General features: G+C 49.1%; 1 protein-coding gene across 6 annotated transcripts in view; it reads left to right on the forward strand.

The window, feature by feature from the left end:
* LOC116661551 (ADP-ribosylation factor-like protein 5B) overlaps positions 1 to 13,462 on the forward strand; it is a 75,391-nt gene extending 61,929 nt beyond the window's left edge. For 4 of the 6 annotated variants that reach the window (XR_004317443.1, XR_004317447.1, XR_004317437.1 and 1 more), the window contains one exon: positions 2,709 to 4,090. The gene's annotated coding sequence lies outside the window, so the exon portion shown is untranslated. Of the gene's footprint in view, positions 1 to 2,708; positions 4,091 to 7,325 lie in introns of those variants that run through there. The other 2 variants (XR_004317438.1, XR_004317442.1) reach the window with 1 other exon arrangement.
* Positions 13,463 to 24,657: the final 11,195 nt, after the last annotated feature.

Consider the following 24,657-nt stretch of genomic DNA (forward strand, 5'->3'; position numbering starts at 1 on the left):
ATAACCACATCAGTGTTTTACTAGCAACAAAGGGTTTTACTTGGGACTGGAGTGACATGAAAATCACTGTTATCCAGAGATTTCTCCATTTTTATTGTCAGTCTTCCACTGTTTACCTCTGAATTGCTACCTAAGCCTAATAGTATTTTTTTAATTTTGGGGGGAAATTCCATGCTGTTTTCCATAGTAGCTGCACCAATTTACATTCCCATCAACAGCACAAAGGCTTCCCTTTGCTACACATCCTCACCAACACTTATCTGTTGTCTTTCCAGTAATGGCCATTCTGACAGTTGTGCAATGCTATGTCACAGTGGTTTTAATTTGCATTTCCCTGACGATTAGCAATGTTGAGCATCTTTTCATGTGTCTGTTGGTCATTTATATGTCTTCTTTGGAAAAACATCTGTTCAGGTCCTCTGATCATTTTGTAATCGGGTTGTTTGTGGTTTGTCTTTGGTTTTGTTCCTGATGTTGAGTTGTAGGACTTGTATGACTTGTCATACAACTTGTATGACATCTTTGTATATGTTGGATATTAGCCCCTTATGAGAGATATAATTTGCAAATATCTTCTTTCATTCAGTAGATGGCCTTTTCATTTTGTTCATTGTTTTCCTTTGCTTACAAAAGCTTTTTAGTTTAATGTAGTCCCATTTGTTTATTTTTGTCTTTGCTTTCCTTACCCAAGAAGAAATGTTTTAAAAATACTGCTAAGACCAATGTCAAAGAGCATATTGTTCTTCTAGAAGTTTAAAAGTTTCAGGACTTACATTTAAGTCTTTAATCCATTTGAGTTTATTTTTGTATATAGTGTGAGAAAACAGTCCAGTCTGATTCTTTTGCCTGTAACTGTTCAGTTTTCCAAATACCATCTATTGAAGAGACTGTCTTTTCCCCATTGTATATTCTTGCCTCTTTTGTGGTGGATGGATTAACCATATAAATGTGGGTTCATCTCTGCCCATTGATCTATGTGTCTGTTTTTGTGCCAGTACCATGTTTTGATTGCTATAGCTTTGAAGTGTAGTTTGAACTCACAGAGTGTGATGCCTTCAGCTTTGTTCTTTCTCCAGATTGTTTTGGCTATTTGGGGTCTTTTGTATTTCCATATAAGTTTTAGAATTATTTGTCTTAGTTCTATAAAAAATGTCATTGGCATTTTGGTAGGGATTGCACTGAATGAGTAGTTTGCCTTGGGTAATATGGTCATTTTAACAATATTAATTCTTCCAGTCCATGAGCACAGCATATCTTCCCTGTGTCTGTGTCATTTCAGTTTGTTTCATCTATGTCTTGTAGTTTTCTGAGAACAGGTCTTTTACCTCCTGGGTTAGATTTATTCTTTGATATTTTATCCTTTATAATGTAATTATAAATGGAATTATTTTCTTAATTTCTCTTTCTGATAGTTTGTTGTTAGCGATTAGAGGTGTAACAGATTTCTGTATATTAATGTTGAATTGTGAAAATTTACTGAATTCATTTATCAGTTCCAATAGATTTTTGGTGGCATATTAGGATTTTCTCTGTTTTGTGTCATTTGTCTGCAGACAGTGACAATTATACTTCTTCCTTTCCAATTTGGATTCTTTTCATTTTTCTTGAAATAGAAAGTGGCTAGGACTTCCAATACTAAGTAATAAAAGTGGTGAGAGTGGGCTTCCTTGTCTTGTTTCCAATCTTAGAGAAAATGCTTTCAGTTTTTCACCTTTGAGTATGATGTTGGCTGTAGGTTTGTCTACATGGCCTTTGCTTTGTTAAGGTATGTTCTCTCCCTCCCTAATTTGTTGAGTTTTATTCAACAATGGATGTTGAATTTTGTCAAAAGCTTTTTCTACATCTATTGAGATGATTATATGATTTTTAGTCTTCAATTTATTAATGTGGTGTATCACACTGATAGATTTGTGGATGTTGAACTATCCTTGCATTTCGGGAATACACCCCCTTGATGATGCTCTATAATCCTTTCAATGCATTTTGCAATTTAGTTTACTAGTATTTATATTGAGTTGAAGTTTTTTTTGCATCTATGTTCATCAGGAATTGTTGGTGTAAGTTTTCTTTTTTGTAGTGTCTTTATCTGGCTTTGGTATCAAAGAGTGTGCTTGGATGCACTCTTTCCTCAATTTTTTTCTTTTCTTTTCTTTTCTTTTTTTTTTTTTTTTTTTTTTTGTAGAATTCACCTGTGAAGTTGTCACATCCTGAACTTTTGTTTCTTTGAAGTTTCTCTTATTATTGATTCAATTTCATACCGGTAATCAGCTAATTTATATTATCTATTTCTTCCTGATTCAATGTGGGAGATTGTACACTTCAAGGAAGAAGTGCTCCAGTCATCACTTTCATTCTATGTGTGTCTTGAAATCTGTAGTGAGTCCTTTATAGGTAGCATGTCTATGGGTCTTATTTTTTTTTTAATCAACTCAGCTGCTCTATGTCTTTTGATTGGAGCATTTCTTCCATTTGCATTTAAAGTAATTATTGATAAGTATGTACTTATTGCCATTTTGTTAATTAGTTTTCAGTTGTTTTGTGGTTCTTTTGTTTTGTTTTGTTCCTTTCTTCTTCTTTTGCTCTTTTCCCATGTGATTTGATGTTTTTAACTACCTTTGGTGTTGTTTTTGGATTCCTTTTTCTTTTGTGTGCGTGTGTGTGTTGACACCACCAAACCCTAATCACTTATTTCTTCTCATTTTCCCTAGGAATTCAGATTCATTATTCATGTAATACACATTGACTGACTGCCTTCTGTGTGCTTTGCTCCATACATCTGGTGCCCTCAAGGGAAGACTCAGTGAAGAACCATGGTCCTCTGAGACAGGTGCCCTCAGAGGGATGTCCCGATGCACCATGGGAGTGTGTCAGCCGGGAGCCTCCCCAGCCATGCAAGGGGTGGGGAAGGCTTCCTGGGGCTGTCCTCTGCCACCTGGGTGCTGGAGGGGAGAAAGGAGTTAGTGCTGAGAGCTCAGCAGGGGCCTGAGCATGGGAGGCCCTGGGAGCCATGGGAGGAGATTTGGGTTTTATCCTGAGGTTAACGAAGAGCCATTGTCTGGGCTGGGGAAATTGACCAGGTTTGCAGTTAGGAAGCCCTAGCGGGCCAAGGGGTGGTGAGTGGACTGACAAGAGCAAGGGCACTCAGGTGAAAGGCTTTCTCAGTATTTGCAGCAGGAGAGGAGCTGGTTTCCGTGTGAAGGCTGCCGGTACACAGGGCCAGCCGGGGAAGGGAGAGCCACAGGGACCATTCATTCAGCCCCCACCTACTGCTCGGTGAACAATCCAGCAGGACAGAGCTGATTGGAGATGAGGGGCTTTTTCTGCAGTAACTGGTTTTCCCTCATTGTTCTACTTGTGAGTGACTCATAGAATAACAGAGCCGGATCCAAGCTTAAAGCCCCCAGTTTTACAGATGAGGACACAGATGAGAGCAGGGATGCAGCCAAAGCTTGACCATGACCGCGGGGACAGGCACAGGGAAGCAGAGAGAAGAAAACTCACGAGAGCCTGTCACTACCAGCTCCTCCCACCAGACCTACTAAGAGGAACCTAACCAGGTCATCGAAGCTTTCTACAGGAGAAGTCCTCCAGTGTGGCCCCCCGGCCCCCACCCCCAGCCCTCCGCACCTTGCAGGCGGGCTGCGTGCTATTAGAACAAGACTTTCTGCTCACACCTCCTGGTGTTTGCATCTGCCCTCCTCTCACAGGAATGTCTCTTCCTTCTTCCCTGGTCACCCCCAAGGTTCCTTCATGGACTGGCTCCAATGCCATGCCACCCAGGGCCCCACTGCCCGGCCCCTTCTCATGTGGACAGATGCAGACTGGAGGCTTCCAGCACAGAGCTGGTCCAGCTGCTTTTCTGCCGGGAACACCCTCGTGCCCATCACCTCTCCAGTTTCCAAGACTGGCTCCCCCTTGGCCTCTGGTCCTGGCTCAGATGCCTTCTTCGAAGTGCTTCCCTGTCTGTCTCCCACCACATTCTCTCTCCCAGTGAACCTGCTTGTTGTTTTCCCAGCACTCATCACCGACCAGCATTTTATATTTGGTTTTGATGTATTTAATTTATTGAAAAAGATGTATTGCCCTCCTACTACATGCCAGACACATGTGGATAGATCTAGATTAGTCGAAGGCAATTCTGGTGGGAAAACTCACCCGACCAGTGGCCAGTGTGGGCCAGCAGGTGGTTTAGGTGTGGACGTGTGGCCCAGCTCTGCTCAGTGTGATGGAGGGGATGATGGGGAAGCTCCCTTTGCCCTAAAAGTTAAAAATAGAAAAAGTGCACAGCAAATAATCATTGCCTTCTCCCCCGGGAAGTTTGTGTAGAGTCAGTGACCCTGAGGCTGCGTGTCCACCCTGCGGCCACGCGGTGGGCCTGCGGGAGAGGGGCACAATGGACATGAGCTCCACCATGGCATGGCGCTTCCAAGCCTGTCAGCCCACCAGCCATGTCCATCCTGTTGCTGGAGATGGTGAGCTCTTTGGGGTTACTTTTTCTGCTACTGGATCAGGCAAGATGCATTTGGCTAAAAGTAATTTTAAAATTTTTTTTTAAAAACCCAACTAGCTAATGACTTAAATCAGGAGTCAGCAAACATTTTCTTCAAAGGGTTGGATAGCAAATATTTGAGGCTTTGTGGCCACACAGTCCCTGTCACCACAGCTAAAAAGTGCCACCACCACTACGTCAGCAGCTGAGCCTGGCCGTGTGCCAGGAAAACACGGTCACAAAATCAGGCAGCAGGCTGGACGCGGCCAAATGGTTGAAACCATAAAAGCATCCGTCACTGACCTGATGGCAAGACTGAGGAAGGTTCTGGGGCTGGTTCCAAAACTGTCACGTGGCATCTCTGTGGTTCCCTGTCTTCCCACCGAAGGCTCCAAGTCGGCTTCCCCAACCTGAGCTTTACATGTGCCACCCACAGGGGACAGCAGGGATGAGGGAGGGACCTCAGTATCCCCACACTGCCTGCGCACTGGCCCCTCCGTTCCCCCAGGCCATGCTCAGCAAAGTGAGGAAATCTTTTGAGACTAAGACTGTCATGATGAGCTGTCAATGAGACAGAAGGTACAGTGACTCAGAGCAAGGGAGCACTGGAGGAGGAGCAAGATGGGCCAGCCTCCCGGGGCTGGGACAGCAGCTGCGGGACACATCTTCTGACATATTAAATGCTAATATTAATATTTAATTAAAATTAATTTGAAATTTAAATCTTAAAAAGATAATTGCAGATGTAAGAAGACCACCAAGGAAATTATTAGAAGACAGTGCCAAAGGGGGGCACATTTCTAACCTCATGTGTGTAATACTTTGCAAAATGCGTTTACATGCATTTTCATTTCATGCTCTTGACAAGCTTGTGCAGAGGTTTGGGGCCGAGGTTGCAGGTTAACCCGGCAGAGTTGGGGTTCAGATTTGGGTCTTCTAGGCCCTGAGCCCTGGCCTGTTCTCTCTACCGCACCCCGTGAAGACAAGGCGCAGATACCATGGAAGAGTGGGGCTCATGAGCGCGGGCTGAGGGCCCATGTGTCCGATCTGGGAAAGCAGGTGCAGGAGGGGCTGCAGAGGACCGAGACTGGCTCAGAAGATGCTCCGCCTGTTGTCTTTGTCTCTATGACAGCACAGAGCTCAGCTCAAGCAAACTAACCTAACAGGTAGAACCCCTCCCTCCAGGGGGCCAGGCTGCCGGGGTGATGGGCATCAGACGTGCTAAGGAAGGGCCCTTGGGAGGAGCCGGTGGCCCCAGTCCAATAACCCTAAGCCCCGCCAGCCATTTCCACCTGGGATTTGAGGAACGTGGGCAAAGGAGCGTCGAGGAGGTTGGGGGCGGGGCAAGGAGCCACTAAGGGGGCCAGCAGGGCCTGCAGGTCAGACTGGGCTTGGGGTCCAGGCACAGGGGGGCGGGGAACAGTCCCCGCAGTCAGAGAGGCCATGGGAACTGCTCCGTCACCTCTGAGACTTCAGGTGGCCTGGGCAGAAGGGGACACCTCCTACTGTTTTGCTTTTTTTTTCCTTTCTCTTTTCTTTTTAAATTTATTATTGAAGTGTAGTTGATTTACAATGTTAGTTTCAGGTGTGCAGCAAAGTGATTCAGTTATACATACACATACATAGATATATTTTTTTTCTTTTCAGATTCTTTTCCATTAAAGGTTATTACAAGAAATTAAATATTAGTTCCCTGTGCTACACAGTAGGTCCTTGTTGTTTATCTATTTTATATACAGTAGTGTGTGTCTGCTAATCCCAAACTCCTAATTTATCGCTCCCTGTCCTTTCCCCCTTGGTAACCATAGCTTGTTTTCTATGTCCATGAGTCTGTTTTTGGCTTGTAAATAGAATTTGTATTTTTTTTTGATTCCACATAGAAGTGATATCATATGATATTTGTCTTTCTTTGTTTTACTTACTTCACTTAATACTATAATCTCCAAGTCCATCCATGTCACTGCAAATGGCATTGTTTCATTCTTTTTTATGGCTGAGTAATATTCCACGATGTATATCTATACATCACATCTTCTTTCTCCAGTCATCTTTTGATGCTGCCTACTGTTCTATCTTCTTACACCTTTGGTTGTAGAAGAACTCAGACCTGCCCGTACTCTGCCCTGCAGAAGTTTCAGGGCTGAATGGAGCCTCATAAATGGTTCTTACACACACCTCCACACCCCCATACACAGCCACACACACGTGTGCATGTCCATCAGTTCTGGGTATTTCACAGATAAGAAAACTGAGGCTGAGTGGTGCTCACAGTCACATGATGTGTATGGACATTGACCAGGTCCAGATCTGAGGGCTCGACACAGTCCACCTTCCTCCCTCTCCACCATCAGCTGTCCCTGTCTCTGATCTGATGGGGGAGGAGAGGGGGCAGGATGGCCCCATGGCCCAAGGACCCCACTGCCTACAACCGGCTGCCTTGGGATGGGCCAGATTATTAGGACTCTGCCTGGTGCAGCGGGAACTCTCTGAGGGGTGTACATCTAGACAGAAAAGAGAAGAGGAGGGATGGGGACGGTGGCTCAGGTCCAGCCCATCACCTGGGCAGCATCCTCCAGGAAGAATTGTCAAGGGTTATTGAGTGAAACTTAGTCAGAGAGAACAGCTCCCCAGGGCATGGGCAGACTCGGTCTGTGGCTGTGGGCTAATGGCCGGCTGCCTCCCAGTCAGGGCACCTCGGGCTGGAGAAAGAGGCCTGCATAAAGCTGGTCTTGGCAAGGAGGAGACCAACGCCTCTGAGCCTAGAGACTGTGTGTCATCTGGGATGCGTGTCTCCTGCTGTTAGCTGTCACCTCTGGTCCCCTGGCTTTGTCTCCAGGTTGGGAGGCCTTCCTGGGGATCGAGCACGTCCCCCCCTGCCTGTGGGCCTGGGATGCACTTCTGCAAGGGAAATTGAGGCCTCAGGGCCTCCCACAACATCTGTGCCTCGTCTGGGCCAGAGGACCCCTCTGCGATGGAAGAAGCGACAGCAGGCAGACCACCCACATCCTGCTGAGAAAAGTGAAATCTTTTTGAAGCGAGCGAGGGTGGAGAACCCAAAGAAACCTAACAGGATGAATAAACGTTTCCAGATTTAGAAAGAGACCCTCTCTCTGCCTGGAGTGGGTTTCTACAGGGGAGCACAGCGCTGGCTGGTGAGTGCTGGGCAGGTCGGCCTCACAGGCGTGAGGTCCAGGTGCTGCCCAGACGTGTCCGGAGAGCTCTTTAGTCCCTGCCAATCTCCCCTCCCACTTGGGGATGTGGTCGGGCCACTGAGGAAAGAGGGACCAGTCTTTCTGGAGGTGAAGAAACAGCTTGTTTTTAATTCCCACGTACTGCAAACCAGCTACATTTTGCAGAGGCATTTAGAGAAAGGATTCCTAAAGTTGAACCAAACCAGTAACAGGGCCTCCAGATGAGAAAACCTTCCCATTTCATAGAAATCACATGTGAATTCTCTCCTTCTGATGGTGCCGACCCCAGGCCACGCCTCAAAGCTGCACGTTCTTCCCAGGCCTGGCGCTCAGATGCCGGGGGCCGTCCTTGGCATCCGAGGGAACATCACGGCTGAGTCGGCAACAGGAGTTCTCAGGTGGCCCCAGCCGAGCTGCCACTCATGGTCCTGCCCCAGAGAGCTGGCCCTAGACCCAGGCCTCCCCAAGGCAGAGCCCCGAGTCCGGACCTCCCCAAGTCCCTGTCTTCTGTTCCCGTCAAGCCCCTGCTTTGTGTGAGTCTAACCAAATGTCCCTGTAAGATATTACTCCTTACTTCCCTCAGATAACTCCAAACAGAATATTTCCCACTTTTCAACTGATTTCCATACACGTGAGTCATGGCCTACTCTGTGCCCAGCACCCCGGGGCTGGTAAGACAAAGTTTCTTTCCTGGAAGATGAGCCAGTGAATTCCGCTTGGACCACATTAAGGAAGGTCTGTGGATGGGGAGGGGCTGATGGCTACTGAGCACAAACTCAGTGCCAGGCTCCGGGGAAGTGGGAGGGAGACTGCCTCTGAGCTGGAGGTGGAAGGGAGGTAAGTCTTCCACTAAAATAGGAGAATGCAGACTGGAACAAAGATGGAGACGTCCCAGTGGAGTGGGTGGAACCATCCCTGTCTTTAAAACAGCATTTAAAGCAGGAAGGAGGTGGGAGGCTTCTCAGGGAGGGCAGGTGGGCCATAGGAAAGCACAGGGCGAGCCCGAGGGATGCCCCTTCCTCTGTTTCTACTGCAGCATCCAGCCCTGCCTCTATATGTGTCCGGGCCTCAGTACTAAAAGTCCAGGGGTTCCTTGACAGTCACCTGCCTAGCTGCAGCTCCAGGCCTCAGTGAATGTCAGATAAGTGAATGAGTAGATGTCTTACGTCTCATAAAGTCCATCAAAAGGAACTGCAGGGGAATGGCTTGGTGGGATGGGATTTTAAGGAAGTACCTCTAGCAGCGAGGAGGGAGGGGGGATTCAGAGGCAGGATGTGGGTCAGGCATCTATTATGATACTCCCTTGAGCCGGGCCCCCCTGAACCCCTCCAGGGCTTCAGTGCTGCCCACCCTCAGCCCCCCAAGCCTGGAGACCTGACCCCAAGCCCTGTCTCAGTGTCCCGGCCATGGCACCCCCAGGGCAGCCTGGACCCGCGCCTGAGAGGACATTTCCTTTGTGCTTCTGGTTGTCATACCTGGTGACAGAAGTGCCTGGTCACATGTCAGCTGTGTCCTGGGGGGCGTGTCCTGCTCCCTCACTCCCTGCAGGGTGAGACTCACAGTGAAAGCACCGGGCCCCCTTAGACAGTGAGCCTGAGCAGGTAAGGGGCATGGGAGCCTTGGTGTCGCCCTTTAAGCCTAGTTATGGGGTCCAGGTCTTTCCATCTGGGCAGCAGGACATGCAGGTAGGCCAGGGCTGGGCTCCTGCCCCTTCTGCAGGCTCTGACCTCGACCCCCCTTCTCCTCGGTGCCCCCTGCGCTGCTAGGGTGTGCTTCTGCCCAGGCCAGAGGCAGCCTCCCAGGCAGTGCCTGGAGCAGCAGGAGTGGTACCCGACTCTTCCCAAGAGATCCACCCAAGCATCTTCTCTTCTTTCCTCTCTCGTGTTCCTCCCTCAGCGTCCCCCTCCCTGCTTGCTTCCCCTTCCCCACTGCGCAGGCCCCAGGTCCCCTGACAGTCCTGCCTGGCCTCCGGTGGCCTAGTCCACGGAGCTTGCCCAGGCCTGCAAAGGGAAGCTCCTCTTTGCTCATCCAAACCCGCAGGTGAGCGAAAGCACATGTCCGCCCACATGGTTTGCAAGCTGACAAAAAGAGGAGGTCTGTAAACCCCTGTATTAAAAACTCCAACCTTTAAAAATCACCTCCATTTAGAAGCACAAAAAGGAACCATTAAAAGGTCTTCACTGCTCCCTGACACACATCGCCGTCTCCCCTCATTGCTTGAGAAGAGCCATCACATCAGTAAAGGGTTCCAAGCAAATGTCATGCTGCGGCCCTAACGGGCACCTGTCAGGAGGCCTGGATTCCACCCATGGGCGGGCTGGACCGCCAGCCAGAAGCGTGGCCAGGAAACCAGAGAGGCAGACGACGGCTTGCGAGCAGCTCCCACCCTCTGTACCCCTCTGCTCAGGCTTCTGTAACAAATACCACAAACTGGGGGACTGCTTAACCCATTGGAATTCACTTCTCCCAGTTCTGGAAATTTAGAAGTCCAAGACCAAGGTGTGGGCCCATTCAGTTCCTGGTGAGGCCAGTTCCTGGCTTGCAAATGGCCACCTTGTTTCCGTGTCCTCACTGGCAGAGAAAGCAAGCGAGCTCTGGTGTCCTCCCTCTTCTCAAAGACACTCATCCCATCACAGGCGCCCCACCCTCATGACCTCATCAGAACCTAATGACCTCCCAAAGGCCATCTCCAAATACCATCTCACTAGGGGTTAAGGCATCAACATCTGAATTTGCAGGGGACGGGGCACAACTCAGCCCACAGCACCCTCCTCATCTCAGGGGCATCTCTTTGAGCAAATGACCACTCTAAGGCAGGGGCTTGCTGTCTGCATTTTCAGCCATCTTCTCATGGGACAGGGCCAACCGGATGACATTCAGAATCCCACCAACCTGCTGGTCAGAAAGGGCAGACTGCCCCGCGGGAACCTCAGGGAAAGTCGACCTTCCTGGACTAAAACTGCTCTTCTGTGCCCAGTCCCAGGGCGTCCAGGGGCCCCTACAGCTGTCTGAGTGGGAATGACTAATTCAGAAAGAGAGGAATGACAGTAAAATGGTTGTTTCCATGTGATGACAGCCTTGATGCAAGAACAGGAGCTGAATGCTGACCCCACTGACCCCCCAGAGTTGTCCTCCCACGAGCACGTGTGAAGATGGATGGGGTCTGGCTAATTCTGAACCACTTTGAGGATTAGAGGGTTGGTTCCTTAATAATGAGTTGCTGTCCAACTTGCAATTCTCTTTGCTCAAGATAGCATTTTTTAGGCCAGCTTTCTTTCTATTTCCACTAAGAAACTGTGAATAATGATGACTTAGTGAGACATTTTTAATAATTTCTTAATGAAATGTAGAGAAAGCTGACCTAAAACAAGTTGTCCTAAGCAACAGAAATGTGACTCAGTTACAGAAATAATCATTTTTTGTTGTTAACTAAAACACGTATGATCATACAATAGACACGTGGCTAATACGATTTTGAATCACACGGCTAAGATTTTTTAAAATGCTTCATCATTGCCTCCCCACATTCCTCAACTCCCCCAAATGTATGCTGGGAAAATTAACCTTTCCTACTTTGTTTCCTTAGGCCTCGAACATAGATTTTGCTTCCTTTCCGGCCTTAGAAGGATGTGAGCTGGCCCTTTTCCAAGCCCTCATTGTCTCTCAAAGAATCTCTGTCTTGGTGATTATATTATTTCTGGAATATAATTATGTTCCAGGCTCTCACTCAATCGTTACTTCCTGAGGGTCACAAAGACTCAGGTAATGTTATGGTTTATTCACAATCCACTATAAATGTGTGTGAAATGCCTTAAAGAAAACTATGACAGAAAACTGGCCCACAGAGAAGCCTCACAGAGCACCCGAGACCTGAGCATTACATCCCCAAAGTGGAATCTTCATTTTACATCTCATTCCCCTAAAGAAGCTAGGTTTTCCATCCATCGCTGTGCACCCCTAGTGGTGGGAACCCACGTTCTTCTTCCCAAACCCAAAATCAGGGACTAGAATTGAAGCTCCTGTACCCAACACTGGCTTATCCTTTTCATGTTTCTGAGGGTTGTTTTCATGACAAACAGAGCTAGGAGATTTGGGAGATGGAGAACAAAGGCTAGACAGGGAATCAGTGTGACTATAAAAAAAAATCAAATAAGGAAAGAACCATGTGGTGCTTTTAAAGATGAAGAAAAGACATGTATTCCATCTGCTGTTTGGCTCCACGCGTTGCAACTGGAGAAGCAAGAATTCTTGAAGGAGCCTGAAAAGTGATTTTCAAATACTGTTTTGAGATCCATTACTTCACTCGATGGTATTTCAGGGAGCATGGGAGGGCCTGAGAATGCCAGCGTTCTTTGTAAATCAGGTGCAAGACGAGGAAGAAGCTCAGCAAAACGATGGGGGCAGAAGGCTCCCTTGGCTAAGAGGTCCGGGAGGAAGGAGTGGGTGGGGGATACCTAAGGGAACTCAGCAGAAGAGTGGGAAACGAGAGGAAAACTTTAACTGAAGAACATACGTAGGAAAAGAAATTTAAAGATAGGATATATTTAACTAAACAACTTAGACAACAAAGACAAATGTCCCCAGAAAGCTAATTCTAACAGGGAGGGGTGGTGTAGCTCAAGTGGTAGAATGCATGCTTAGCACGCAGGAGGTCCTGGGTTCAATCCCCAGTCCCTCCTCTAAAAATAAATAAGTAAAACTAATTACGTCCCCTCCAAAAAAAATTTAAAAAGCTAATTCCAACAAACATAATTCTTAATGACACCAGAGCTTAGGAATTTTCAGAAGAGGGGCAGGGGCAGAACATCTTAACATGAAAGGTTGGGACCCACAAGGGGGTCCCTGGTGGGAAGGTGGAGGGGGTGGGGTAGCCCCAGGAGGCCTGGAGCCAGCCCTCCAACCCAAACCATAGCCAAGCTCACCATGGATGGTGACTGCTGCTGGGGTCCTCAAAGGCACACAACAGAGCTCTAGTTTGACTGCCCAGCCTCACCCCCAAATGTTGATCTTCTCAATGAAGCCCACAGTGAACTTCTGATGGTTAAGAAAGCCTTTGATTAAACCTTTTAAAAGGTCTTCCTGAACTTCCCTTCTGCACATACTTCATGTTGTGGGTACGGAGAGTTGGAGATTGTTAACGTCAGGGGTGAGTTCAATTTATTCAGATGAATTTACTCAAAATTCTCATCCTTAAGATCAAATGTGAAGTGAGTGTGAATCAAGAAGCTGAGAAAACATTTGCAGAAGACATTTAGATGGACAAACGTGTATTTCTCCCCCTCCTTTATATCACTGCATAGTGTTGGACAAAACTAAGAAAAATCTCCCCAGCCTTCAGTATCTGAGAGGCTATGTAATCACCGGACAAAGGGGATTGTCCTTGCCTCTGATGGACCAAGGAGACCCTTCTACACCCAACTGAGGCCTTACCCGCTGTGTCTAGCCTGATGACGAGTCTCTGTTAATAACACAGAATTTATTTATCTCAAAGAAGGCTCGTTTGGAAACGTTTAACAGAAATAAAACACACACTAAGTGGGAGTCCCGGGACCCTACTTGCTGTTGGCTCCTTTGCTGAAGTCTGTCCATGGTGAGAGAGAATCCAGCACAATCCACCTGCCGTCAGGGGAAGAAGGCTTTCGAGAGGGGAGAGAGGCAGGTCCGGACAGACCCACATCCCTGCAAAGCACCTGCTTCTTCCCTTCCTGAGCTGCTGCTCCCAGAATCCACTCTGTCTCCTCCTCCTCCCCTCCACTGGGCTAATAAACCTGTTCTAGAGCCTGTTCTGTATTAGTTCATTTTTAGTGTTTTACTATTTGTTCCTTTTACTGGTGGGGAAAAAAAGGAGGCTAATTACAGTAAGAACTTTGATTCATTAGGTATTTCATAGTACCATGTGCTATTCAAATTTTTATCTGCATTATCTTATTTGATATTTCATAACAGTCCAGTGAGCTGGGTGCCATTTCTTTTACCAATCTATAGATGAGAAAACTAAAGCTCAGAGATGTTTAGTTACTTCTCCAGGGTCACACAGCTAGTGGGTGGTAGAGCCCAGATACAAAGCTGCTCAGTCTGACTCCAAAGCCCCCGCTTTCTTATCTGCCCCCCATCCCCCAGTATCTCTACTTAACCACAGTGGTAAGTTAATAATCCAAATAGACTTTCCAACATTTATATTTGCTCTTGGAGAAAACTGAAACCCAACACACGAGAGACATCAAAGCACCAGACCCCACCCTTGGATTGTTTTGGAAAATCAATGTAAGAGAAAGCATAAAGGCTTTCATGGAACAATTTAGCTAAAAATAAAATACCAAACAGAGGGAAGGTTCCCAAGCCCTGGGCAGGAGAGGGATCAGGACAGCAGAGGCAGAGAAAGGTACGTGCCGAGCCCAGAGCCACGTGTCACAGATCCTGGTTCATGGGTGCTTCTCACCAGTGCCCTGCCTCTGCCGGTTGTATGTCAGCAACCAGGTTCCAGGGGGGACAGAGGGAGAAGGCAAAAGGAAAAAGACCAGGGGGCAGGCCAGCCACAACTGTCCCTGTGGCACTGTGGCCGGAGTCCTATCACAGAGCCAGCCCTGGAGAGGGGCAGGCTTCTCACTGCTGCCACTAGATCAGTGGCTCCTAGGTGGCAGGCAGGGCTCAGGGCTCCTCTGCAGAGATGGTAGATGGTTGAGAGCAGAAAGGGGTGGCCAGGAGGGAATCCAACGGCTCACAGGATCCTGGGGAGGCCAGGCAGGGCCTCGGGTCCAGCTCCTGCAGCCACACCGCAGGACCGGGCACCTGAAGGCCTGCCTTCCTGCTATGATCAGGGACCTCCCACCACCAAATCAGAAAGCCAGCGCCATGATTCAGTGCTTTCTCTAGGAGCCCTGCCTGCGAAACCATGCTTCCTTCCCGGCCTCCATCTCTCCACTGAACTCCATTTCAGGTCAGTTTCATCATGTGCCTCTGGTCTGCAGAACAGACATCACGTCCAGAGCCCTCATGCCGAGGGACTGGGAAGGACAGACTGGCTTTCCCAGCATTGGCAGAACTGGAAGACCCAGCAGAAGGCCATCAGAGGGAAGGCTAAGTAAACTGATGGATGAGCACATACTAGCACAGAAGTGAAGTATTTTGGCTTCTGAGCTACTGGGGGGTGGTGGCAGCTTGGGTCAAGAAACACACCTCGTTTTCCAGTTTGGAGGACTCAGGACGCAGGCCCATCGTCTGGTGAGCATGGCACGGGGTAGGTGAAGAAAATTTTTAAAAGAAACATGGCCCCAGGCTCCTGTCCTGAAGAGGGGGCTGCACTGTCCTCACTTCATGGCTCCTCAGACCCAGGACCCACCATAGAGTGCACACGGGCCTGGCCCCAGGGGCTGTCGCTCTAGCAAGAACGCCAGGGTCAGACAGAGTGGGCAAGGCCACTTACAGATGGATAAGCTGAGGCCCCCAGAGGCGGCTGGCCCTGCCTGGTGTCCTCTGGGGTAAAGCTGGGACCACCAGCACAGACCCCACCCTCCCAGGAAGGGTGTCTCCTGCCAGCGATGAGCTCCCAGTGTCCCAGGCTACAGAGCAGCTCCGATTTCCGGAGCCCTCATACTCCACGTGCTGATGCAAAGAAAGAGCCATTTGACTAGAAACTTTAATTAAAAGCAGTTCAACGCCTCGATTTTCAAGAGCACATCAGAGGGTGGAGTTTCATGCACAACAAAACTTTTCTTAAATCCTCTTTCTCCATCTCTTCCACTGACCCTCCAAAACTTCTATCCAACGCTCTGCTCCTCTGCTCCCCAAAAAGCCTGTCCCCTCGTTGCCGCACATGGATGCCTGTGTCTTCCTTCCCTGCCTCCTTAATTTCTCTTCTCCTCTTCGCCACATCCTCCAGCCATCCCCTGCTACCTGCCTCCTTAATCCCCCATCACTGTCCTTGGACAGCGGCTAAGTCTTCAGAACGAGTCAGGACTTGCCCAGGCTCAAGGCAAAAGCAGATGTACACACACTTGGCAACTCCTGGCCCCCAGCTGCCCCTCCTCCACCCTGGCCTCTTTGTTGTCAAAATCCTTCAAGTGGTTTCATTACAAAATATGACTTCTGGTGTTGGCCAGGCTGGAAGCAGCAGGCGCCCACACCTTAGACCCCCAGTGTCCACAGTGACACTCAAATACTTGAGTTAATTAAGTCTGCTTACTGCTTACTCTGCACCTCCGCACAAACTCTAGTCCATACCCCGCGCAGAGATCGAACTCAGGAAATATTTAAATATGATCTCCTGCCCAGCATGACACATGAATCATTTCCATCATGAAAAAAAAAAAAGAAAAAAAAAAACCAACAGGAGAACAACAGCACATTGAAACTAGTTATGCAACAGAGCCCACACGGTCAGTCCTGGTGCTCAGCTAACACAGGCCATACAGGTAAGGGGCCACTGGCCTGGTGCTGGCTGATGGGTTATGATATGAAGAAGCCCTGTCTTCTCCCTGGGGCTCCCCGTCAGCTGGGGCCCCGGAAAGGAGACGCTGCCTCCAGCACCATCCTGCAAAGGCAGAGAACATCCCTTTGGTTCCTGATCTCCTGGTGCCAGCGCCCCCACCTTACCCCCGGAACTTGGAGCTGGTGGAGGGAGGTGGTCCCTCCTTGCCTTGCCTCCGTCTGCGACTGCTCCACTGTGTCCCACCCCCTCCCGCCTTTACTCCGGCCTCTGCCTTTGCCTCTCTCACCTGGGCAGTAAGTCATCTTTCTGGATCTCAGATTGGGTCCCAATTACCGGGCAACCAAAGCCCTTCTTTGGCCAATGAGATGTGATGGAAGGGATGTGTGTCCCTCCTGGGAGCCCTCAGGGCCCGTGCCTGCCCTGGGGGGATCCTCAGGGCCTCTGGCCACAGTGGCTGGCTATGTTCAAGCTTCTTTGTGAGCCTGGGTCCCCATGTGAAGGCGCCGAGGAGCAAGGCAGCACCCACCCGTGAGGTCCCCAGGCGCCCGGGCACAGCAGTGCTTTGTTCTGGTGAAGCCTCTGGATCTGGGAGCTCTCTGTTCCTGCAGCGTAACCTCATATGCCCCAAGTGATCAGGAGGTGTTTCCTTCTTTGGAGAATGTCACAACTTCATCAAGCTCATAGTTAATGCGCACATTAGAATCCGGAAAAATAAAACAGGAAGGCTAAGGGCTAGTATCATATGATAAAGAATTTGACTAGCCTTTATCCCTGGTCCCTGGGAGGAAGGCTGTATTTTTTTTAACTGAAGTATAGTTGGTTTACAGTGTGTTAATTTCTGGTGTACAGCAAGGTGAGTCAGTTATACATGTACATCTGTATTCCTTTTTATATCCTTTTTCATTATAGGCTATTAAAAGGTATGGAATATAGTTCCAGTGCTACACAGTAGGACCTTGTTGTTTATCTTTTTTTTTTTTAATTTTTTTAATTGAAGTATAGTCAATTTACAATGTTGTGTCAACTTCTGGTATACAGAATAATGTTTCGGTCACACATATACATACATAGATTCGTGTTCATATTCTTTTTCATTATAAGTTACTACAAGATATTGAATATAGTTCCCTGTGTTGTACAGGAGGACCTTGTTGTTTATCTATTTCATAGATAGTAGTTAGTATCTACAAATCCTGAACTCCCAATTTATTCCTCCACCCCTCCCTTCCCCCATAACCGTAAGTTTGTTTTCTATGTCTGTGAGTCAGTTTCTGTTTTGTAAACAAGTTAATTTGTGTCATTTTTTTTTAGATTCCACATATAAGTGATAATAATATGGTATTTTTCTTTCTCTTTCTGGCTTACTTCACTTAGTATGACCATCTCCAGGTTCACCCATGTTGCTGCCAACAGACTCTATTCTAAATCTAAATTTCCCAGGTAATATGAGTGCCCTCATTATTCATGAGCCCCCAGATCACACCTGAGTTTATGCTAATGAAGTGACTCACGTGACCCCCCCAGACAGTGTCAGGATGGGCTGGTCACACTGAAAGACCAACCACGTGATTGATTAGAGGGCTGGGGACTCGAGCCCCTGATATCAGCCTAGCCTCCTGGCCTCCAGGGAGGGGCGCGGCCTGGATATGGAGTCGTCACATGGCCAGCGAGTCAGTTCATCAGGTAGTGAAACCCCAATCCAGACTCTGGACCCTGAAGCTGGGTGGGCTTCCTGGTTGGTGAACATATCGATGAGCCTTGATTCTGTGGGGAGAGAATACATGGGGACCCTGCAGAACCTACCCTAAGGACCTCTTCATTTAGCTGCTTCTGATTTGTATCTTTTATAATAAAACAGTAAACGTAAGTTACAGCACATTCCTGAGTTCTGTGCCTCATTCTAGTGACTTGCCACACCCGAGGGGATCATGGGAACCTCCCTGATCTGCAGCTGGTCCATTAGAAATGAGAGCAGTCTTGTTGGAGACCATGCCCTTTAGTGTACGGGGTCCACTCGGAATCCAGGTGGGTGGTGCTAGGAGTGAATTGCAGAAAACCAGTTGGTGTCAGGATCCATAGGAAAATTGGTCAAACAGTGCATCAAGCTGGGAGATCCAGCGGGAGTGAAGCCCCCTGATGATGAGGTGCGGATGGAGACGATGAGCCTCTGGAGGGGCAGGGGTGTCTCATTGAAACCCAAGCTAAGTCAGCTTCTTAAATCGCTCACAGTCCCATCTCCTTGCAGCCAGAGGAGACCATATTTTTGCCCAGAGAGTGGGTTCAGCCTGGCTTCAGTGGCTCTAATAGGGAAAGCCACTGAACATCTCACCTCCCAGAGAGTGTGGTGCACCTCAGGGATGGTGAGACCAGCCCTTCCCTCGCCCCAGTCCACTCTGTTCTACCCACTTTCTTATTCAGTGCTCCTCGAGGGCCAGGTCACAAGCCACAGTTCCCAGGGACAGCAGGTCCCTCAAGTCTCCTCCTAACTTACCTCCTAGGAAACACTAAAAGCTCATGTGAACAGCAGGACAGGCAGGGAAAATAAGCATGCCCTCTAGGACAGTCCAGTTCTCTTCTGTAAGCTTCAAAAACTGTCTGCCCAAAAGGTGGCCCAGACTGAAAGTGTATCACTCCAAAAACAGAGCCAGGTGAGAGCACAGACACCACTCATAATCCCAGGCCAGTGTGTGGTGAGCACGGGACCTCGAGCCTGGCCAAGGTCTAGAAAGGGGGGAGCAGGGTTGATGGAAGCAGCACAGCACGGCCCTTGGCCCCCAGACCTTGACGTGTAGGCACTACAGGGAAGTGGGTGCCTTGAGATTCTGAAGTCCGACGGGACGTCCACGTATTTTGTTACTATTAACCACCTAGAGGTGAGCATGGCTCCTGGGAGATTCCTGGCATTTGTTTCATCTCTGAATTCTCTTCGTGCCCCATAACCTGTACCCTCTCAGTCTGTGCTGGCACCTGAGACGGTTGACACAAGCCCTTGGGCTCTCTCCGGAAAGGCTGGTTAATTTCTCCTGCGTTCCTGCGGTTTGAGCTGCAAGCATGCGGGGCGCTGACCTCTGGGGCTGCAGCCCGGAGCTCTGCTCAGCTGGGCCTCCCAGGGCCATGTGCACAGCCAGCTAACTTGGCCTCCCTCCCAAGACTCAAGTCCTCGAAGCAAACTGACTAAAATCGCCTAGCGTCCTTTTTCTCACTGTCCCTGAAGAGTGGACAGCTCCACACTTTTCTGAGCTGCTTATTGAAGCCAAAATTTCAGTGCCAGTGACCCTAAGTCACAAGTGCCTTTTCTAGGAGGAGGCTGTCATGCTGCATGCATTTAGTGAGGAGGGAGGGTCTGGGGTCACAAAATGTCCTTAGAGGAGGGCTTCAAGGCCAGTGTCCTCAAGACCATCAGAGGTGCTGGTGCACAGACCTTCTGCCTCTCAGGCCACACGGGACCAGGGCAGACCCGGTAGGGCAGTGGACCTCGCCTGGTCCTCCCCTGGCTCTGTTTGGCTCACTCAGCTGGAACTCTGCTCCTTCCAACTCCTCCAGTGCGCAGGGCACCTCGAGGACCAGCCTGCACCTGTTACTCATCTTCTCCTTCATCTGTTTGCCCCCAAGCACCTGCCTGCATGCCGGGTGGCAGCCTGTGAGCGGGACACTCTGATGCCTGCTCACGTGTGGGTGAGGGCTGGAGGGCTCCGTCCTTGACACCTGTGCTGAGGGCGGCTTCTCCATCCTGTGGTGACACTTTACGCTCAGTGTTCTGAGGATGCATCTGGAGAGAAACTGCTGGGAGCGGGTGGTGCTGTGGAGGGCAGGCTGACTGTAGCCATTCGGATCTCTTCCAGGGGATGCAGAATGGCACCCCCCAGACTGCTTCACAGCGGACATCCCAGAGATCCCGTAGGACCACTGATTAGATGCTTTGGAGAGGCTCTGCATCTGAGCTGAGTCAAACGGGGAGGGAGGCAGTGTCTGTGCCCTGTGCCTTGAGAGCTGGCGACTGCACCCGTGGCCTCTCTGTGATCAGGAGTGCAGGGACCGTGCCAGGGGCAGCTCCTTGTCATTGCAGCCCAGGGTCTATTAGTTCAGCTATAAACCATTTACTGTCCCTGAGAAACCCCGCGGCGTGAGCTCGCTGTGGGAGATGTCATGCTTACCGTGCGGCCTGTCAGGGCCCTGTCAGAGGACGCTGACACAGATGTGCGCAGTGGTTCACTGGTCATTTCACTGTCTTGCAAGGGAACAGATGAGTAGAAAAGTGCTGAGGGCCTGGCATAGACAGGCAGGGAGAGAGGGCGTGGGGAGGGTCAGGACAGACAGATGGAAGGTGACTGACAGCCCGGAGCCCCATGTGCCCTTGTGGGCTGTGCGAACACCTACTGCTCGGCATGGCTGTGAGTCCCTGCAAGCAGAGGGGAGCATTTGATCTGTTATTTAGAAACAAAATGAAAAAGAATGTCACCAGTTCTTGAAAGCTCCACCTCTGGCCACACTACCTCCTCTATGACGTAACTGACTTCTCCGATGGCCAGTCCACTTAATGGGGTCATGGGTTGTCGAGAAGTTTAAAGGCATCTAATACACTCCCTCCATATTAGTACCCCCAGAAAGAGTGCAGATGGAAGACCCTTCCCCCTCCTCACCCAGCCCTGTCTCCTTTCTGCATCCAAGGGCCTTATGTGCATGGGGCAGACACCCCAATATCATGCCCCTTCACATGGCCATGCAAGCCTGGGAGTTCACACACCTGCAGTCTTCTGTCTTTGAGAAGATGAGCCCAGGGAATAGGCCTGTGTGACCCTCAGAGCTGCCCCAGGCTTGGTGGCCAGGAGCTCCTGGGCCCAGACAAGGGAGTGTACCAGGCCCCAGACACACAGACTCCTCACCCCACAGGGAGGGGAGTGGCTAGACAGGAGCTGAGAGCAGGGCCCTCTTAAGCGGGGGGCACGGGGGCTGGGGTGGCTCAGGTCTAAGGCGGGTGCTGTGACCCTACCCTGTAGTCAAGAAAGACATACCCCTTCAACTAGCTTAGGGAAAGGGGCACTTATTTGCCTCCCTTACTTGGGAGAAACAGAAGCGGAGCGGCCTTGGGCAAGGTGGGCTCTGAGGACTCAGGAGTGTGGTCAGGGCCGGCCTCTCCCCCTGCACCTCCCCCCTCCCTGAGGTGCCAGTGGGTGGACTCATGGAGACAGGCCTCTTCCGTGTGTGGCAGAAAGATGCACAGATCATGTCCGTATAACAGTCGCAGAACTGAGGACAGACTCTACCATGCACATTGCAAATACCAGGTCACATGCCCATCCTCGGGCAGACCGTGGCGTCCAAGAGGAGGGTATTAGGACCAACCAGCCAGGGTCAAGTCTGGGTGAGATATTGCACAGGGCTGGAGCACATGGAAGGAGGGAAAGATTGTGAGGAGGAGGAGAAGGTGTGAGCCGAAGGGCTGGGTGGACAGAACGCATGCTTTCCCAACTCCCCACCCCCCACCCCTGAGGCCTTGCCCAGTGAGGAACCTGCTCAGCCTGGAGCTGGAGCAAGTCAACCCATCTTTCCCGTCTCCTCCTTGGAAGACATTTGTCTTATGCAAGGAGATGCTGGGGGTGCTCTGTTGTAACTGAGAAGGACCCTGTGGGGGCTTCCAGGGTCAGACCCTCCCCCGTATCTTCTGCTGCAGCCCCTCTCTGAAGCACCCAGATCATAGTATCTCATGTGAATTTCCTGAAATTTTCAGATGCTAAAAACAACCACCAAAGGGAAGAAACGAAATACTTGACGATGAAGAGCACGTGGCTCCCAGACCTGCTGGCTTCCAGGGGGTGATGGTGTGGACGCCCTGTTCCCTCCACGTCAACCAGTCAGAAGACTGTGCACGAGCTGATCACACACCCTGGAACCCCCTGCCTCACCTGGCCTTTAACTACGCTTTGCTGAAAGCCTTTGGGGAGTTCAGGGTTTCCTTAGTCATGAGCCACCCCATCCTCCTTGCTCAGCCCTGCAACCAGCCTTCTCTCCTCCAAACTGGGATGCGTTTTGTTTAGCCTCCGGATGCGCCGGGCACAGGAACTTGCCTTCAGTAACACTGTTTTTAATCCTCAGTAAAGTTGATGCCCTTTTTTTTTTATTCTCCATCAAAGGGGGAGACTAATAATTTAGGAAAACCCTGAACCTATGGATTTGAGCTCTGATCTCACTCCAGCTCCCTACCCCCACCCTCCTCCTTTTCTCCTCCTCTCCGGCCTCCCTTCCCTTCCTCTTCCCTCCCCTTTCCCTCCCTTTCTGTCTCTCTCCACCCCCTACTCCCAGTAGATTTACTTAATTTCTTGGCTCACCACCTGGATTCACATGTGAACAGATGTTTCGATCAATGACTTTGTCTAAGTGCTAAAAGGCACCAGTAGCAGGTTAAACCCAGCAGGCTAATAAAAAGCGCCCCCAAGCGCAAAGCGAAGGTGACAGTGTCCTTGATTTTTCTGCTTGTTTGTTATTACATTGTTTTCAGGTAGCTTTGTCTCTTGCAGCTGCAGGCTCTATTTTTCTTGATGTTTAAATGGAAAGGATTTCCTGCACCCACATTCAATCCCAGGTTTTAAGCCTTCAAATCCAATTACTTCCTGATTGGATTTGCATGCTTCCTCCTCAATTAGTAAATGAGCTGTCTCTTCCATGGGGCAAGTCCTTGGATCTTTGTTGAAAGTGACCCTTGAGTTTTCTGTCCTTTCCCTGGGCAGGCGTATCAAGGCTGAGTCTGCAGTAAAAGGCTTGTTTCAACCATCTGTGGACACAAAGCCACTCCGTGTTCCATGGACATCATGGGGCCATGACATCAGGTCCTGGCTGAGGCCGGCCCTGGCCAGTGTGTCCCAAGGCTGCAGTCTCCACAGGGGAGCCAGTGGGCACCCTTGAAGCATGAAAGACCCAGTTCAGGGCAGAGAAGAAGGAAGAGCGGATTTCTAGTCAGCAGTCAATAAATTCATGATGCCGACACCGTCTGGAAATACTAACCTGTATGTGCAGAGTCAGAGGTAGCAGACCTGTGGTGGGTCATCAGGGGTGCCTTCTGGTAGTTTTATTAAGATGCTCCATTAGAAATGATCCTAGAAGCATCAAATGCCAGACAGCGATCCATTCATCTGAGTGCCTTACAAGGGACACCTGTTCACCTGGGCAATCCCTCGTGTGTGGGACTGAAACCCTGTGTCACAGGATACTTAGCTTCCCAGTCTCCTCTGCCTTAAAGGCCAGAGCCCTCTCCCCACTCATGGTGTCAATCAAAGATATCCCCACACATTCCCATAAACCCTCTATGATTCTCACTTTAAGGATAAGAAACCTAGGTTGAGAAAATTGAAGGCTTTTCTGAGAATGACAGCATGACGGTTTGAGCCCCATCTGATGCTCTTTCTATTTGTGTGAGGTGAGTCTGTGCAGCGTGAGGGGCCCTGAGCTGGGCGGGGTGGGGGCGTGAGAGCCCTGTGCTTGTCTCCTCCCACGGGTGGTGGTGGAAGGTTGCCTGCATGCGCTCTCCCACCCTCACCTACTAACAACTACCTTTCTCTGAGTTTCATCTGATGCTCTAGCCTCCTCAAAGTGGCCTTGAAATGCTGAGGTTCCTTGTATCAAACCACAGACTGGAGCATGGGGTTCGTTACTCTTGCTTATTTCATGGTTGGAGAAGTGGCCAAGATGTCCACAAAACACGCAGGGGACATCAGCCTCAGCCCCTAATTTGAAAATACTTCAGGAAATGGTCGGATGAGCCCCAACAGACATTTTACCTCAAATCGACTTCATTAGAGATTCTCTGGCAGGGCAAACCGTTGATAGGAGAGGGAAGATCAGCGCATGTAGAGCACATTGTGCATGATTGACAATAAAACCAGAATCACTGGTTTGGGACAAAAGAATTTTTAATGAATCAGTTTAAACCAAAGTCAATAGATAAAGAGTAGAGATCAAGGCTGATTTTTCACCTTTTAAACATGGGGGGGGGAATAAAAAATAAACATTCATCCCAGGTCACACCAGGGCCAGTGATTTAGCACACCTTTCCCAAACTCTAATGGCTCAAGAAGGCAAAAGTCACGAGCAAACATATGTAGAAAGCTTGAACTATCAGTTCTAGATAGGATTCAACACCTAACAAAGAGAAGACACACTCTTTTCAAGGAAGTGTGGAATCTATAAAAATTGACAATGTACCTCAATGAGTTCTACGGAAGCAATATTATATATATATATAATATATATATATATAATTATGCATATTAATGATGTATAGTATATTCTATTATCATATAAAAAATTAGAAATCAGTATTAAATGAGTATTTTTACAAATCCCATCTATCTGGAAACCAAAGAACATACTAATAAATATGCTTAGATTAAAAAGAAAGATGAGAGAGAGATTACAAAATACTTAGCAGCAGACTAACAATGACACTGCATATCAAAACCTGGCAGCTTCAGGCCCAGACCGTTTCGTAGGTAAGTTCTTCAGATTTTTGAGAAATAAATAATATGTTTCCATAATCTAACCCTAATCGCATATTA

This window comes from Camelus ferus, chromosome 35 (assembly GCF_009834535.1).
Source record: "Camelus ferus isolate YT-003-E chromosome 35, BCGSAC_Cfer_1.0, whole genome shotgun sequence".
Taxonomy (NCBI): Eukaryota; Metazoa; Chordata; class Mammalia; order Artiodactyla; family Camelidae; genus Camelus; species Camelus ferus.